This window comes from Manis javanica, chromosome 5 (genome assembly GCF_040802235.1).
Source record: "Manis javanica isolate MJ-LG chromosome 5, MJ_LKY, whole genome shotgun sequence".
Taxonomy (NCBI): Eukaryota; Metazoa; Chordata; class Mammalia; order Pholidota; family Manidae; genus Manis; species Manis javanica.
Window position 1 is genome coordinate 60,678,012 of NC_133160.1, and position 14,465 is coordinate 60,692,476.

Below are 14,465 nucleotides of genomic sequence, written 5' to 3' on the forward strand. Positions count from 1 at the left end.
ATGCTTATGTTACTCTACAAGAAGATATGTCAAAGAAATAATCAATCTTCCCATGTTTTCTTTCATCTGCTACTTCTATAGCTTTTCTTCTTCCTTCCTAATTATAACCCTTTAGTAGAATTGGTGCCTCATTTCGAAAATTACCAAGTATCATAATTCTTCCGAATGGTAAAGATACCTTAAGACAAATGCTGGGCATAGAAGTCATAGGGCATAAATTTGCAAAGAAGTAAAAAGCTAACCTTTTCAAACAATATGGCTTCTCTCTCACCAACTTTACATTTCCCTGTATGGCCCGGGAAGATGACTGGTTAGCCAGAGACGGGTAAGATTCCTCAAGGGAGGAACAACCTAAGACAGGCACAGTCGCAGGGGGGCCATCATGTGAGAAATTGGGGATCAACAAAGGTGAGGCTTAGAACCTCACCCCCCTGTTTTGAGAAATCTTCTGCATCCGTGGATGTTTTGTTGCTCTTCTCTAGCTTGAATTAATACTTAGTCTAGAGGCATACTTAGTCTAGAGTGTATAGTCATCTACATTTGCCCTCTTAACAGCACTAAATTATGTTTTCTACCTTTATCTTGCATTTACCTACCACTTCAGCATTTTATTTAAAAATAATAATAATAATAAGGGAGAAATGTGGGATTCACATATAAATCAAGTATAAAAATCAAACAAATAATCATATCTGACTTGATTGTTTATAGTTTATGATGTTTGATCAAAACTGGAAGTTTCTGTGATATGACTGCTCTTGCACTGTTCACCACGTAAGAACTTATTCACTATGTAAGAACTTGTTCACCATATAAGAACTTGTTTGTTATGCTTCAGAAGGTTGGAGAATGTTGAGAATTAGGCTTGGGGTTGATTAATGATTCTGCATTGAGTCCCTTATACAGAATTTTATTGTTGTTAACAACCATTTGATCAATAAATATGAGAGATGCCCTCAAAAAAAAAAGAAAGAAAGCAGTGAAGTAGAAAACAGAAGCTTTTATTAAATGAATACTTGTTAATGAATAGGAAATATATTTTATTTGCAAAATTGATAAACTATGGCAATATAATCTACCTGTTTCTTTATTATTATACTTATTAACTACTACTTTATTGTTTAAGTGCTTTCACCATTCCAGACTTATTTTTATCCTTTAGAAATATATTGCTTGGATTTTCATTATTCTTAATAAAAAAGACTATTATTAAAATATTGATGTCACATGAGCATTTCAAAACATGAGGATGAATTAGAGATAAAAAAATTTCATGTGAAGTAGTCATTTTTGTATCTCTCTTCTTTACTGTTATCCATTACTTTCATGTAAATATACTATATTAAATTAATTTTGCTTATAATATTCTAAAATAAATGATGGGTGAGAGTTCTTGCATTCCCTCCCCACCTCTGATTTTAGGTATCAGGTAGGGGGGCATGACTAAAGCCAGGATGTTCCATAGTTGGATCTTTCTCATTAATAGGAGTCAGGCTGCCCCTGACTTTTCTACCAAACACTGCAAGTGCTGGAGATGGGATTGGTCATAGAGAATTGCTCTACTGACAAGACTCAGACTAGGGAAGACGATAAGCCATTACTTGGTCTCCTGATAGTGAAGAATAAACAGTGAGGATGCAGATGGTACTCTTGCTTTTTGAGACCACCTTCCAGGACAATGGAGACTTGGAGGCCTGACTAGAGTGACAAAGTGGGGAAAGGAGGCAGGAAGAGGCTCCCCTTATGCATAGATGCAGTACTCCTATACTGCTGACTTTATGTAGAATTTATTTGCCCCAATTTCTCAGTCTCCACATCTCTCCTAAGGTTAATTTAGGTTTTTGTTCTTTCCAGCTTTTGTTCTTTCCAGCTTAATATGCTGATCCAAAGGTGACAGCCTAAGCAGCTGTCCTTCTACAACTTGTTCATAGTCCTATTATTAGACCTACCATCCTGATTAAATTACTTGTTTATTCTCAAGTAGGCTTTCATACTCATTTGAGTCTTCAGGGACTAGAAGTGGATAGAAATTACTGTAAAGACAACATAAACATGTATTGGTTAAATGGATGAACAAATGAATCCCTTTTGACCTTGAAGAATAAAATAAATAGATCAAGGAGCTCTATAAAGAAGCTCGTTGGTTCAAAGGAAAGAAGAACATAAAAATTTAATTGAATTAAGCATTTCATGCAGGTTAGAACCATTAAGAAGTTTAAAACACTGTTGTAAATTAATTGTTTCTTAGTGTACTATTACATCTAAAAGCTGTATATACCACTGTGTTGGTAGTTTCAACATAATCTCAAGCAGGTTAGTTTAATTAAATCATAAATTTTTTTAACATTTCAAATTTGATCATGGCAAAACATACCTAAACAATGAAAGCTTTCAGATCAGTTGACTAAAGTTCTATGGTTTATCACTCCAGAGAGAAAACCGTGGAAAGCAACTCTCATTTTTCAAGAGTTATTTTTTCAAAATTGAGTAAAACCAAAAATTTTGAGGCATACCTTTCAGGGAAGTTGCCCAAGTATGTATATATTTTATTTATGTGATATCTGTAACTATGAATTTTATTTATTAAAAATAACAGTAAAAAGTTAATCTGTGTTTGCAGGTGGGTGAAAACTTGCTGCAGGGTACACAGCACCTTCTGAGGACACAGACAATCTTAAAATTCAAGATGAGTGTGTCCCTTGGCTCAGCCTTTAGTTAAGTAAGAAGAAGAGAAAGGGAGAAGAGTCATATTATAACAATACAGAAAAAGAAAGGTTTATCATTCATGAGAAAAACTAGTGCTATCAGACAAGGCCAGTGACCCACATTCAGTTAGCCTGAAACATATAAGGCCATCTTTGCAATAGAACATATTAAATCCAGGTAAAAGATGGGGTTTTAAAAGTCAAACTGACATTATTGCATATAAAATTCATGTTGAACATATAATTTTTTCTTATAAGCTCAAACACAGTTTTAAATATAATTTAAAATATATCAAAATTAAATAATGAAATTTATGTGTTTATTAGACATTTTGAACTTCACATACAAATGCATACAAGCTCATATATTTAGTCCATTTTTCCTGTCTTTGAATTCTTTGTAATAGATATTTTACAAAAGCCTTTTGTTATATGTTGATCTGATTATATTTACTTTTCTCAACGAAGATACATTAACAATGTTTCAAAATTAAACAATGCTTTAATGCAACATAAGTATATATGTGGTTCATCTCCACTCATAGTATAAATAAACTGTATTTTAATATTTTTTGCTGAGGTGGGTGATAGTTCCTTTTACAGTATTTACCGGATTCATATGAAATTATGGGTTTAATTCTAAGTGAAACATGAATAGTTGCTACCATAGTTGACATATATTTTAATGGTTATAAATTACCAGAGTTTTCCTTGTTATGATTAATAGAAGAATAGAAGTGGATAATTAATGATCTATTTTGTATGTTTGATATGTCTGACTGTAATTTACTCTTCATAATTTGAAATTAAAAGAAATAAAATTACTGCCTGAGGATTATATACTGAAATCTAGAAAAAATACAGATGTTAATTCACTTTTACAAGAGTGAGCCAGTAAATGGTAGAGATATAAATAGAAAAGTTGAAAATATCTAAAACTTGATGTAACTTACTCTTAAATTGTTTTCAAATTATGATGCATGAAGCAGAAAGTCTGTCTTCTACTCTCTCTGTGTAAGAATACATAGAACATAAAGATAATGTTAGACAACAGATGAAAAATCAAACAGCAAAAACTGCTTTGACTATTTTTCTCTTTCATCACTTTAACCTGCCCCTTACTGCTCCTCTCAGCATTTATACATGTTTATTATATTCCAATTAGGCAAAAAGAAAACAGGAGCAGAAAATAATCTCCCAACCCTATGTCCTCTTCATATATCCCCTGATCTTTCTCTTCATTTACAGATAAACTTCTTGGAAAATAAATTTACAATTAATTCAAATAAGCAAGTACCAAGCACCTACTTTGCTCTAAAACAGATGCCGTAAGTTCTTGGCACTAATCATTTAAAAACACAGACAAAAGCATATAGTTTATATTCCAGTGAGGGGAACCAAAAATCATAAACAAAGTAAATAATTACATAGTTTACTAGATGATAGCAGTTTCAACAGAGAACAAGGAGTTGGGTGCTTGGTGAAGGCGGGTGGTAAATTGCAGTAAGGAGTCACAATACGCTTTGTAAAGATGCAATATTTGAATAAATATTTTAAGGACATGAGAGGTTTAGTTCTGTTTACAGTCACTGGGAACAAAATTCTAGGGAGAGAGAACCACCTGCAGAGCAATGAACGCAGCATTGCAGTTACAGACATAAGTGCAACAAGCAGTCCAGAGTGATTAGAGTGGAATGAGTCATAACTCAAGAAAAATAGAGGCTGAGGAAATGCAGAATAAGATAATCTATGGCTTTGTGAGCTGGTAAAATCTTTAGCTTTTATTTTGAAGGAAATAGCATGTGTTGAAATGTTAGAGCAATGAAGTTACATAATCCACTTGGTTTATTTATATTATTTATGTATTTTTATTGAAGCATACTATATTATAAAGGTTTCATGTTATGTATAATATTATAACGGTTTCGTGTATCCAACATATTGATTTGACAGTTATCTACATTTCTAAACCTCACTCCAACTAGTGTAGTTACTACCTGTCAACATATAAAATGCAACTGAGCTATAGACTATATTCTCTTTGCTGTACTTTCATCTCCATGAATAACTTATATTGCGAATGATATTTTTTCCCTGTGTCCCCTTCACATATTTTGCCCACCCATCCCAACCCTTCCCTCATGGTAAGAATCAGTCATTTCTCAGTGTCTATGAGTCTGTTGCAGTTTTATTTTATTTTTAGATTCCACATGTAAATGAAATCATATGGTATTTGTTTTTCTCTGCTTGGCTTATTTCACTTAGCATAATATCCACTAAATCTATCCATGATTTTGCAGATGGCAAGATTTTCTTTCTTTTTAAGGCTGAATAGTATTCCATTGTATATATTTACCACTTCTTTATCTATTCATCTATTGATGGACACTTTAATTGCTTTACTATCTTAGCTATTATAAATAATATAGTAATAAACATAGAGGTTTATACATCTTTTCCAGTCAGAGGATTTTGTATTTTCTTTAGGTGAATTCCTAAAAGTAGAATTACTAGGTAATAAGGTATTTTTATTTTTAGTTTTTTGGGTAATCTCCAATCTGCTTTCCATAGTGACTGCATCAATTTATATTACCACCAACAGTGTAAGAGGGTTCCTTTTTCTCCACATCCTCACCTACTCTTGTTATTTCTTGTCTTTTGGATAGTGCCATTCTGACTGGTAAGAGGATATCTCATTGTGGTTTTGATTTGCATTTCTTTGATTATTAGCTATGTTAAGCATCTTTTCATGTGCCTGTTAGCCATCTTTATTTCTTCTTTGGGAAATTGTCTATTCAGGTTCTCTACTTTTTAATTGGATTTTTTTTTTCGGTGTTGAGGGGTATGTGTTCTTTATATATTTTTGATGTTAATCAAATATCATTCACTAATATACTCTCCCATACTGTAGGTTGCCTGTTTGTTCTGCTGATGGTGTCCTTTACTGTACTTCTGGAGATGCATCCAGAAAAAAATTGCTAGTGCTTATGTTCAAGAGATTTTTGCCAATGTTTTCTTTTAAGTTTTATGTTTTCATGTCTTATATTTAGGTCTTTAAACCATTTCAAGTTTACTTTTGTGTATGGGGTTAAACATTAATCTAATTTCAGTATCTTGAATGTCGCTGTCCAGTTTTCCCACCACCAGTTTATTGAAGAGACTGTTTTTTCCCTATTGTACATTCATGGCTCCATTATTGTACAGTAATTGAGCATATATGCATGAGTTTATTCCTGGGCTGTCTATTCTGTTCCATAGATCTGTGGGTCTGTTCTTGTGTCAGTACAAAACCGTTTGGATTACTGTAGACTTGTAGTATAGCCCTTAGTCAGTAAGTATAATCCCTCCAGCTTTGTTTTTTCTCAAGAATGCTTTAACTATTTGTGTGTTTTTTTGTAGTTCCTTATGAATTTTAGGATTATTTGCTCTAATTCATTTAAAAATGTTGTTGGCATTTTATCCGGATTGCTTTGAAACTCTAAATTGCTTTGGCAAGGAAGGCCATTTTTGACAATATTAATTCTTCTTATCCATGACAATGGGATAGATTTCTATTTATTATTGTCTTTAAATTTCTCTCATCAGTGTCTTATAGTTTTCAGCATACAGATCTTTCACTTCTTTGGTTAGGTTTATTTGTATTTTTTTCCTTTTAATGCAGTTGTAAATGCACTTGTTTTTCTGATTCTCTTTATGCTAGTTCATTGTTAGCATATAGGAATGTAACAGATTTCTGTGTATTAATTGTGCATCCTTTAACTTTGCTGAATCCAGTTATTAGTTCTAATGGTCTTTTGGTGGAGTATTCAGGATTTTCTATATAGACTATCAGGTCATCTGAAAGGTCACCACTTTTATGCAACAAAATAATAGAAGTCTTGGCCATGGCAGTCAAACACAAGTAAAGGCATCCAAATTGATAAGAAAAAAGTAAAACTATCACTATTTTCAGATGACCTCTATCATTGTCTTATTCCTGATATTAGAGTAAAAGCTTTTAGCTTTTTGCCATTGAGTATGATGTTAGCTGTGGGTTTGTCATATATGACCTTTACCCACTTTGGTGAGAGTTTTTATCATGAATGGATGTTGAATTTGGTCAAATGTTTTTTCAGAATCTATTGAGATAATCATGTGGTTTTTATTATTCTTTTTGTTAATGTGGTGTATCACCGTGATTTATTTACAAATATTGTACAATCCTTGCATCCCTGCAATAAATCCTACTTGGTTGTGATACATAATCCTTTGGATGTATTTTTGAATTCAGTTTGCTAATATTGTGTTGAGAATTTTGTATCTATATTCATTAGGGATATTGATGCATAATTTCTTTTCTTTTTTGTATTTTCTTTGGTTTTGGTATTAGAGTGATGCCAGCCTCATAGGTTTGGAAGTATTCCCTCCTTCTACATTTTGAATACTTTAAGAAGAATTGGTATTAGCACTTTACTGTTTGGTAGAATTCAGCTGTGAAGCCAGCTGGTTCTGGAATTTCATATTTTGGGGAGTTCGTTGATTGCCAGTTAAATTTTGTTGCTGGTAATTGGTCTCTTCAGATTTTCTGTTTCTTCCTGGGTCAGTCTTGGAAGGTTGTACCTTTTCTAGGAATTTGTCCATTTCTTTTAAGTTTTTCCATTTAATGGTATATAATTTTTCATAGAATTCTCTAATAATTATTTGTATTTCTGGGTTGTCAGTTGTAACTATTTCTTTTGTGTTTCTGATAATCTTTGTGTCCTCTCTCCTTTTCTCCTTGATAAGTCTGGCTAGGGATTTGTCTATTTTGTTTATCTTCTCAAAGAACCAGCTCTTCATTCCACTGATTATTTTCTATTGTTTTAATTTTCTCTATTTTATTTATTTCTGCTTTGATATTTATTATGTCCCTCCTACTAACTTTGGATTTCATATGGTCTTTTATCTCTAGTTTCTGTAGCTGTGAGCTTAGGCTGTTTATTTTGGATTTTTCTTACTTCTTGAAGTAGGCCTGGATTGGTATGAACTTCCCTCTTAATCAGGTTTTGTGGTATCCCACATATTTTTAACTGTTGTATTCTTGTTTTAATTTATCTCCATGTATTGCTTGATTTCTGTTTTAATTTGTTCATTGATCCACTGATTATTTAGAAGCATGTTGTTTAGCCTCTATATATCTTAGGATTTGTTTTCTTTAGATAATTTATTTCTAGTTTAATACCATTATGATCTGAAAAGATGTTTGATGGAATTTAAATCTTTCTGAAATTTTGAAACTCTTTCTGTGTCCTTATATGTTATCTACTATGGAGAACTTTCTATGTGCACTTGAGAAAATTGTGTATCCTGACGCTTTTGTGTGGTATGTTTTATAGATATTGGTTAAATCCATCTGCTCTAATGTGTTGTTCATTGTATCGGTTTTCTTATTAATTTTCTGTCTGATTGACCTGTCCATTGGTGTAAGTGGTTTGTTAAAGTCTCCTAATATGTTCAAATTGAAGTCTATTTTTCCCTTTGGTTCTGTTAGTATTTGTTTTACATATTTAGGTGCTCTTACATTGATTGCCTAGATTTTCATAATTGTTATAGCCTCTTTTTGGACTCATCCTTTTATCATTATCTAATGTCTTACTTTATGTATTAGATGTCATAATCTGTCTGTGTTTTTTGTTATCACTTGACTGAATTCATGTATAGTTGATTTTACTACTTTTTTTTTTAACTTCATACTTGCTTAGTAAGTATTTGGTTTACTATATTTACTGTGGATTTATTTTCCACTATAAATTTTACTATATTTTATATAATAAATTTTACTGTATTATTACTGGTGAAAAATATTTAGGCTTAAGAACATTTCAGTCCACAGAAGTCCCTTTAACATATCCTAAATTGCCAATTTAGTGGTGTTTAATTCCTTTTGATTATCCAGGAAACTTCTAATTTCTCCTTCAGTTTTGAATGCTATTCTTGCTGGATAGGTAATTCTTGGTAAAAGGATTTTCTGTTTCAATACATAAAATATATCAAGCCATTCCCTTCTGGCCTGATTTCTGATGAGAAATACCTTCTCATTTGTGATGAGAAAACTACTGATAGCCTTATGGGCTTTCCTTTATAGGTAGCTCTCTGTCTCTCTGTCACTGCTTGCAAGACTCTCTTTATCCTCAATCTTGGCCATATTAATTACTATATGTCTTATTGTTGTGTTCCTGGCATTCCTTTTGTTAAATGCTCTCTGTACTTTGAGGACCTAGCTATTTCTTTCTCCAGATTGGGGAAGTTCAAGCAATTATTTCTTCAAACAGCCATTTTACTCTTTTCTCTTTCTCTTTACCCCTATTGTGTGAATATTGTTTGGTTTGGAGTTGACATACTGCTCTCTTAGCATCCTCTTGATTCTAGAGATTCTCTTTTCTCTCCATTCTTCAGCTTCATTGTTTTCCTGTTCCCTAATTTCCATATTATTAATTATCTCCTCTACTTGTAGCAATCTATTATTCATTCCCTCCATTGTATATTTCATTTCACTTACTGTATTCTTCAGCACTGAGTGGCTCTTTTTCAAACCTATCTCTTTGCTAAAATTCTCTCTTAGACCTTCAGTTCTTTTCTCTGCATATTGATGACTGTTACTTTGAAATCGTTATCAAGAGCAATGATGATGTCCATTTCACTTAGCCCTATTTCTGGTGTCTTATTCTTTTATTTTGTTTGGAAAACATGTTCCTCTGCCTTCTCATTTTATCTGGGTTTCTGGGTTTCTTCCTTTGCATTAAATAATTCCACTATGCCCCCAGTCTAGAGAGTAATGTCTTTATGAAGAAGGCATCCTGTAGTGTCCAGAAGCTCATGACACTTTGCTCACCAGAGCCAGGTTCTCCTTGGTGGTGGGGCCACAATTGCTGTTGATGGGCTGTGGGAGGGGTGGCCTTTCTGCCTGTTAGCCATCAGTGGCTGATCACTGTCAGAGGAGGCCCTTGTGAAACTTCTGAGGGGATCTTTGTGTGTGAAGACACACTGCCTTCTGAGCAGCAATGGTGGCACTGTTGACATGAAGGGTTGAGTGGGGCAGGTGCCCAGAGTAGCACAAAGTGTGCTGGACTACCAGTAAGGGTCCTGGAGCATTTGGTGCTGACTTCCATGTGTGTCTGACCAGTTGGGCTAAGGTAGACTGGAGGAAGATTCATCTACCTGCCCTTTCTCATCTAGAGAGATCTCTGCCCAACCCCCACCCCTCTGGCAACCTTCCCTCTACTGGTAAATCTTTCACACTGCTGCCTCTCTGTTGGGTCTCGGAAGAACTCATGGAGTGTGCCTGTCTTCCACTAGCAACTGACTTCTCAGCCCCCAGAGTTCTCCAACTCTTCCTAGTTTCCAGCCCTGTTAACCATCAAAGCCCAATGCAATGTGGACTTGTATTTCCAGACCAGATCTCCAGAGTCAGATGTGCAGAGTTCCTGAGCACTTATCCCTTCCTCATCCCACTCCTCTCCCTTTGGCTTCTGGGCTGGAATGTGGGAAGGGCTTGCATCCTGATGGATCATGGCTTTGCCACTTTACTCTTCCTTGTATGATCCTCTCCTTCACCATGTGTAGATAGTCTGTTCTGCAGTCTTCAGGTCATTTTCAGGGTTATATGTATTTTCTGTAGTTGCTTCCTTGGTGTGTACACGGGAGGTTTACAACTTGCTTTCCTACTCTGCCATCTTTTCCCTTCTCCCCAGTTCCCTTTCCTTTATAGATGTGGAGTCTCAGCATTGTATTGGAGCAACGATACAATAAGAGATGTCAGCAAGAAAGCTTCATGATGGTAGCAGAGAAGATATGACTAGTCAACAGATTATGGGATTATTTTGAAAGTAGAACAAACAGAATTTGTTTTAAATAAAAGAACAGAAGGGGTGTTCAAGATGGTAGTATGAGTAGGGTGAAGGAAATCTTTTCCCAAAACCATATGTATTTTGAAAATACATCAAATACAACTATTCCTGAAGATACTGTACAACAGCCAGGCTATATCTATGAGAACTCAGCATCTCATGAAAAGGGTAAGATACAAAGCCGGGACCTGGTGCGACCCAAGCACACCCCTCACCTCAGCTAACCAGTGGGAGGAAAATAATCAGAGTGGGGAGGGAGTGGAAGCAGAAGACTGCTAAATAACCAACCCTAGTAATCTGCACTGGGAGCACAGGCACACATTGCATAGTGCAACGGATATTAGAGGAACAGAAATGTAAAATCCGAGATGGAGACTGCGAATGGGTACCCACAGTCGGCTCCCCTGGAACAAAAGTAATGAAGGCACTTAAAAAGTCTTACAAGGGACAAGGTCTTAACAGGTGAACAAATTGCTGGTGAACAGGTGAACAGGTGCCACAATTGCTGTTGATGGGCTGTGGGAGGGGTGACCTTTCTGCCTGTTGGCCATCAGTGGCTGATTACTGTCAGAGGAGGCCCTTGTGAAACTTCTGAGGGGATCTTTGTGTGTGAAGACACACTGCCTTCTGAGCAGCAATGGTGGCACTGTTGACATGAAGGGTTGAGTGGGGCAGGTGCCCAGAGTAGCACAAAGTGTGCTGGACTACCAGTAAGGGTCGTGGAGCATTTGGTGCTGACTTCCTGAGGTGAGGGGTGTGCTTGGGTCGCACCAGGTCCCGGCTTTGTATCTTGCCCTTTTCATGAGATGCTGAGTTCTCATAGATATAGCTTGGCTGTTGTACAGTATCTTCAGGAATAGTTGTATTTGATGTATTTTCAAAATACATATGGTTTTGGGAAAAGATTTCCTTCACCCTACTCATACCACCATCTTGAACACCCCTTCTGTTCTTTTATTTATCACCCAAGAACAAAACTCCCAGGCCAGATGGATTCACTGGTGAATTTTATGAGACATTTAGAGAAGACATAATACCCATTCTCCTTAAAGTTTTCCAAAAAATAGAAGAGGAAGAAATTTTTCCAAACTCATTCTATGAAGCCAGCATCACTCAATTACCAAAACAATGCAAAGACATCACAAAAAAAGAAAATTACAGACCAATATCCCTGATGAACGTAGATGCAAAAATAGTCAACAAAATTTTAACCAACTGAATTCAAAAATACATGAGAGGATCATACATCATGATCAAGTGGGATTCATCTCAGGGATGCAAGGATGGTACAACATTAAAAATCTATCAACATCATCCACCACATCAACAAAAAGGACAAAAACCACATGATCATCTCCATAAAAGCTGAAAAAGCATTTGAAAAAATTCAACATCCACTCATGATAAAAAGTCTCAATAAAATGTGTATAGAGGGCAAGTACCTCAACATAATAAAGGCCGTATATGACAAACCCACAGCCAACATGATACTTAACCGTGAGAACCTGAAAGCCTTTCATGTAAGATTAGTAACAAGACAGAGATGCCCACTCTCCCCACTTTTATTCAGCATGGTACTGAAGGTCCTAGCCATGGCATTCAGACAAAACAAAGAAATAAAAGGCATCCAGATTGGTAAGGAATAACTCAAACTGTCACTATTTACAGATGACATGATATTGTACATAAAAAACCCTAAAGACTCCACTCCAAAACTACTAGAATTAATATCTGAATTCAGTAAAGTTGCAGGATACAAGATTAATACACAGATATCTGTTGCTTTCCTATACAGTAACTATGAATTAGCAGAAGGAGAAATCAGGAAAACACTTCCATTCAATTGCATCAAAAACTATAAAATATCTAGGAATAAACCTAACCAAGGAAATGAATTACCTATACCCTGAAAACTACAAGACACTCTTAAGAGAAATTAAAGAGGACACTAAGAAACGGAAACTCTTCCCATGACCTTGGGTTGGAAGAATTAATATTGTCAGAATGGCCATCCTGCCTAATGTAATCTACAGATTCAATACAATCCCTATCAAAATACCAACAGCATTCTTCAGTGAACTGGAACAAATAGTTCTAAAATTCATGTGGAACCACAAAACACCCCAAATAGCCAAAGCAATCCTGAGAAAGAAGAATAAAAAAAAAGCTGAGGGGATCTCACTCCCCAACTTCAAGCTCTATTACAAAGCCACAGTATTCAAGACAATTTGGTACTGGCACAAGAACAGAGTCACAGACCAGTGGAACAGAATAAAGATTCCAGATATTACCCCAAATATGTATGGCCAATTAATTTATGATAAAGGAGCCATGGATATACAATGGGGAAATGACAGCCTCTTCAATAGCTGGTGTTGGCAAAACTGTACAGGTACATGTAAGAGAATGAAACTGATTTATTGTCTAACCCTATACACAAAAGTAAACTCAAAATGGATCAAAGACCTGAATGTAAGCCATGAAACCATAAAACGCTTAGAAAAAAACATAGGCAAAAATCTCTTGGACATAAACATGAGCAACTTCTTCATGAACATATCTCCCCGGGAAAGGGAAACAAAAGTAAAAAATGAACAAGTGGGTGTATATCAAGCTGTAAAGCTTCTGTGCAACAAAAGGACACCATCAATAGAACAAAAAGGCATCCTACAGTATGGGAGAATATATTCTTAAATGACAGATCCAATAAAGGGTTGACATCCAAAATATATAAAGAGCTCACACACCTCAACAAACAAAAAGCAAATAACCCAAATAAAAAAATGGGCAGAGGAGCTGAACAGACACTTTTCCAAAGAGAAATTCAGATGGCCAATGGGCACATGAAAAGATCCTCCACTTTGCTAATCATCACTGAAATGCAAATTAAAACCACAGTGAGATATCACCTCATACCTGTTAGGATGGCCACCATCCAAAGACAAAAAACAAATGTTGGCGAGGATGTGGAGAATGGTGAATCCTCCTACAGTGCTGGTCGGAATGTAAATTAGTTCAACCATTTTGGAAAGCATTATGGTGGTTCCTCAAAAAACTAAAAATAGAAATACCATTTGACCCAGGATTTCCACTCTTAGGAATTTACCCTAAGAATGCTGGAGCCCAATTTGAATAAATCATATCCTCCTTTATGTTCATTGCAGCACTATTTACAATAGGCAAGAAATGGAAGCAACCTAAGTGTCCATCAGTAGATGAATGGATGAAGAAGATGTGGTACATGTACACAATGGAATATTATTCAGCCATAAGAAGAAAACAAATCCTACCATTTGCAACAACATAGATGGAGCTAGAGGGTATTATGCTCAGTGAAATAAGCCAGGTGGAAAAAGACAAAGTATACTCATCTGCGGAGTGTAAGAACAAAGCAAAAACTGAAGGAACAAAACAGCAGCAGACTCAGAGAACCCAAGAATGGACTAACAGTTATCAAAGGGAAAGGAACTGGGGAGGATGGGTGTAAAGGGAGGGATAAGGGGAAAAATGGGGAAAATGGGGCATTACAATTACCATACATAATGTGGTGGGGGTTACGGTAAGGCAGTACAACACAGAGAAGACCATTAGTGATTCTATTGTATCTTATTACACTGATGGATAGCGACTGTAATGGGGTATGTGGTGGGGACTTGATAATGGGGGGAGTCTATTAACCATAATGTCGCTGATGTATTTGTACATTAAGGATACCAAAATAACAAGAAAAGAAAGATAAAAAAGAATGAAAACATGTATCTCTGAGGCTTTCTCTGAGCAAAAATGAGAATAAAATTTCTGTTAATCAAGATGGGGAAAATGGTGCTATAATAGATTTGGGGTAGAAGATGATGAATCTGTTATTGGGTATGTTAATTTGAAGTTGTTAAATAAA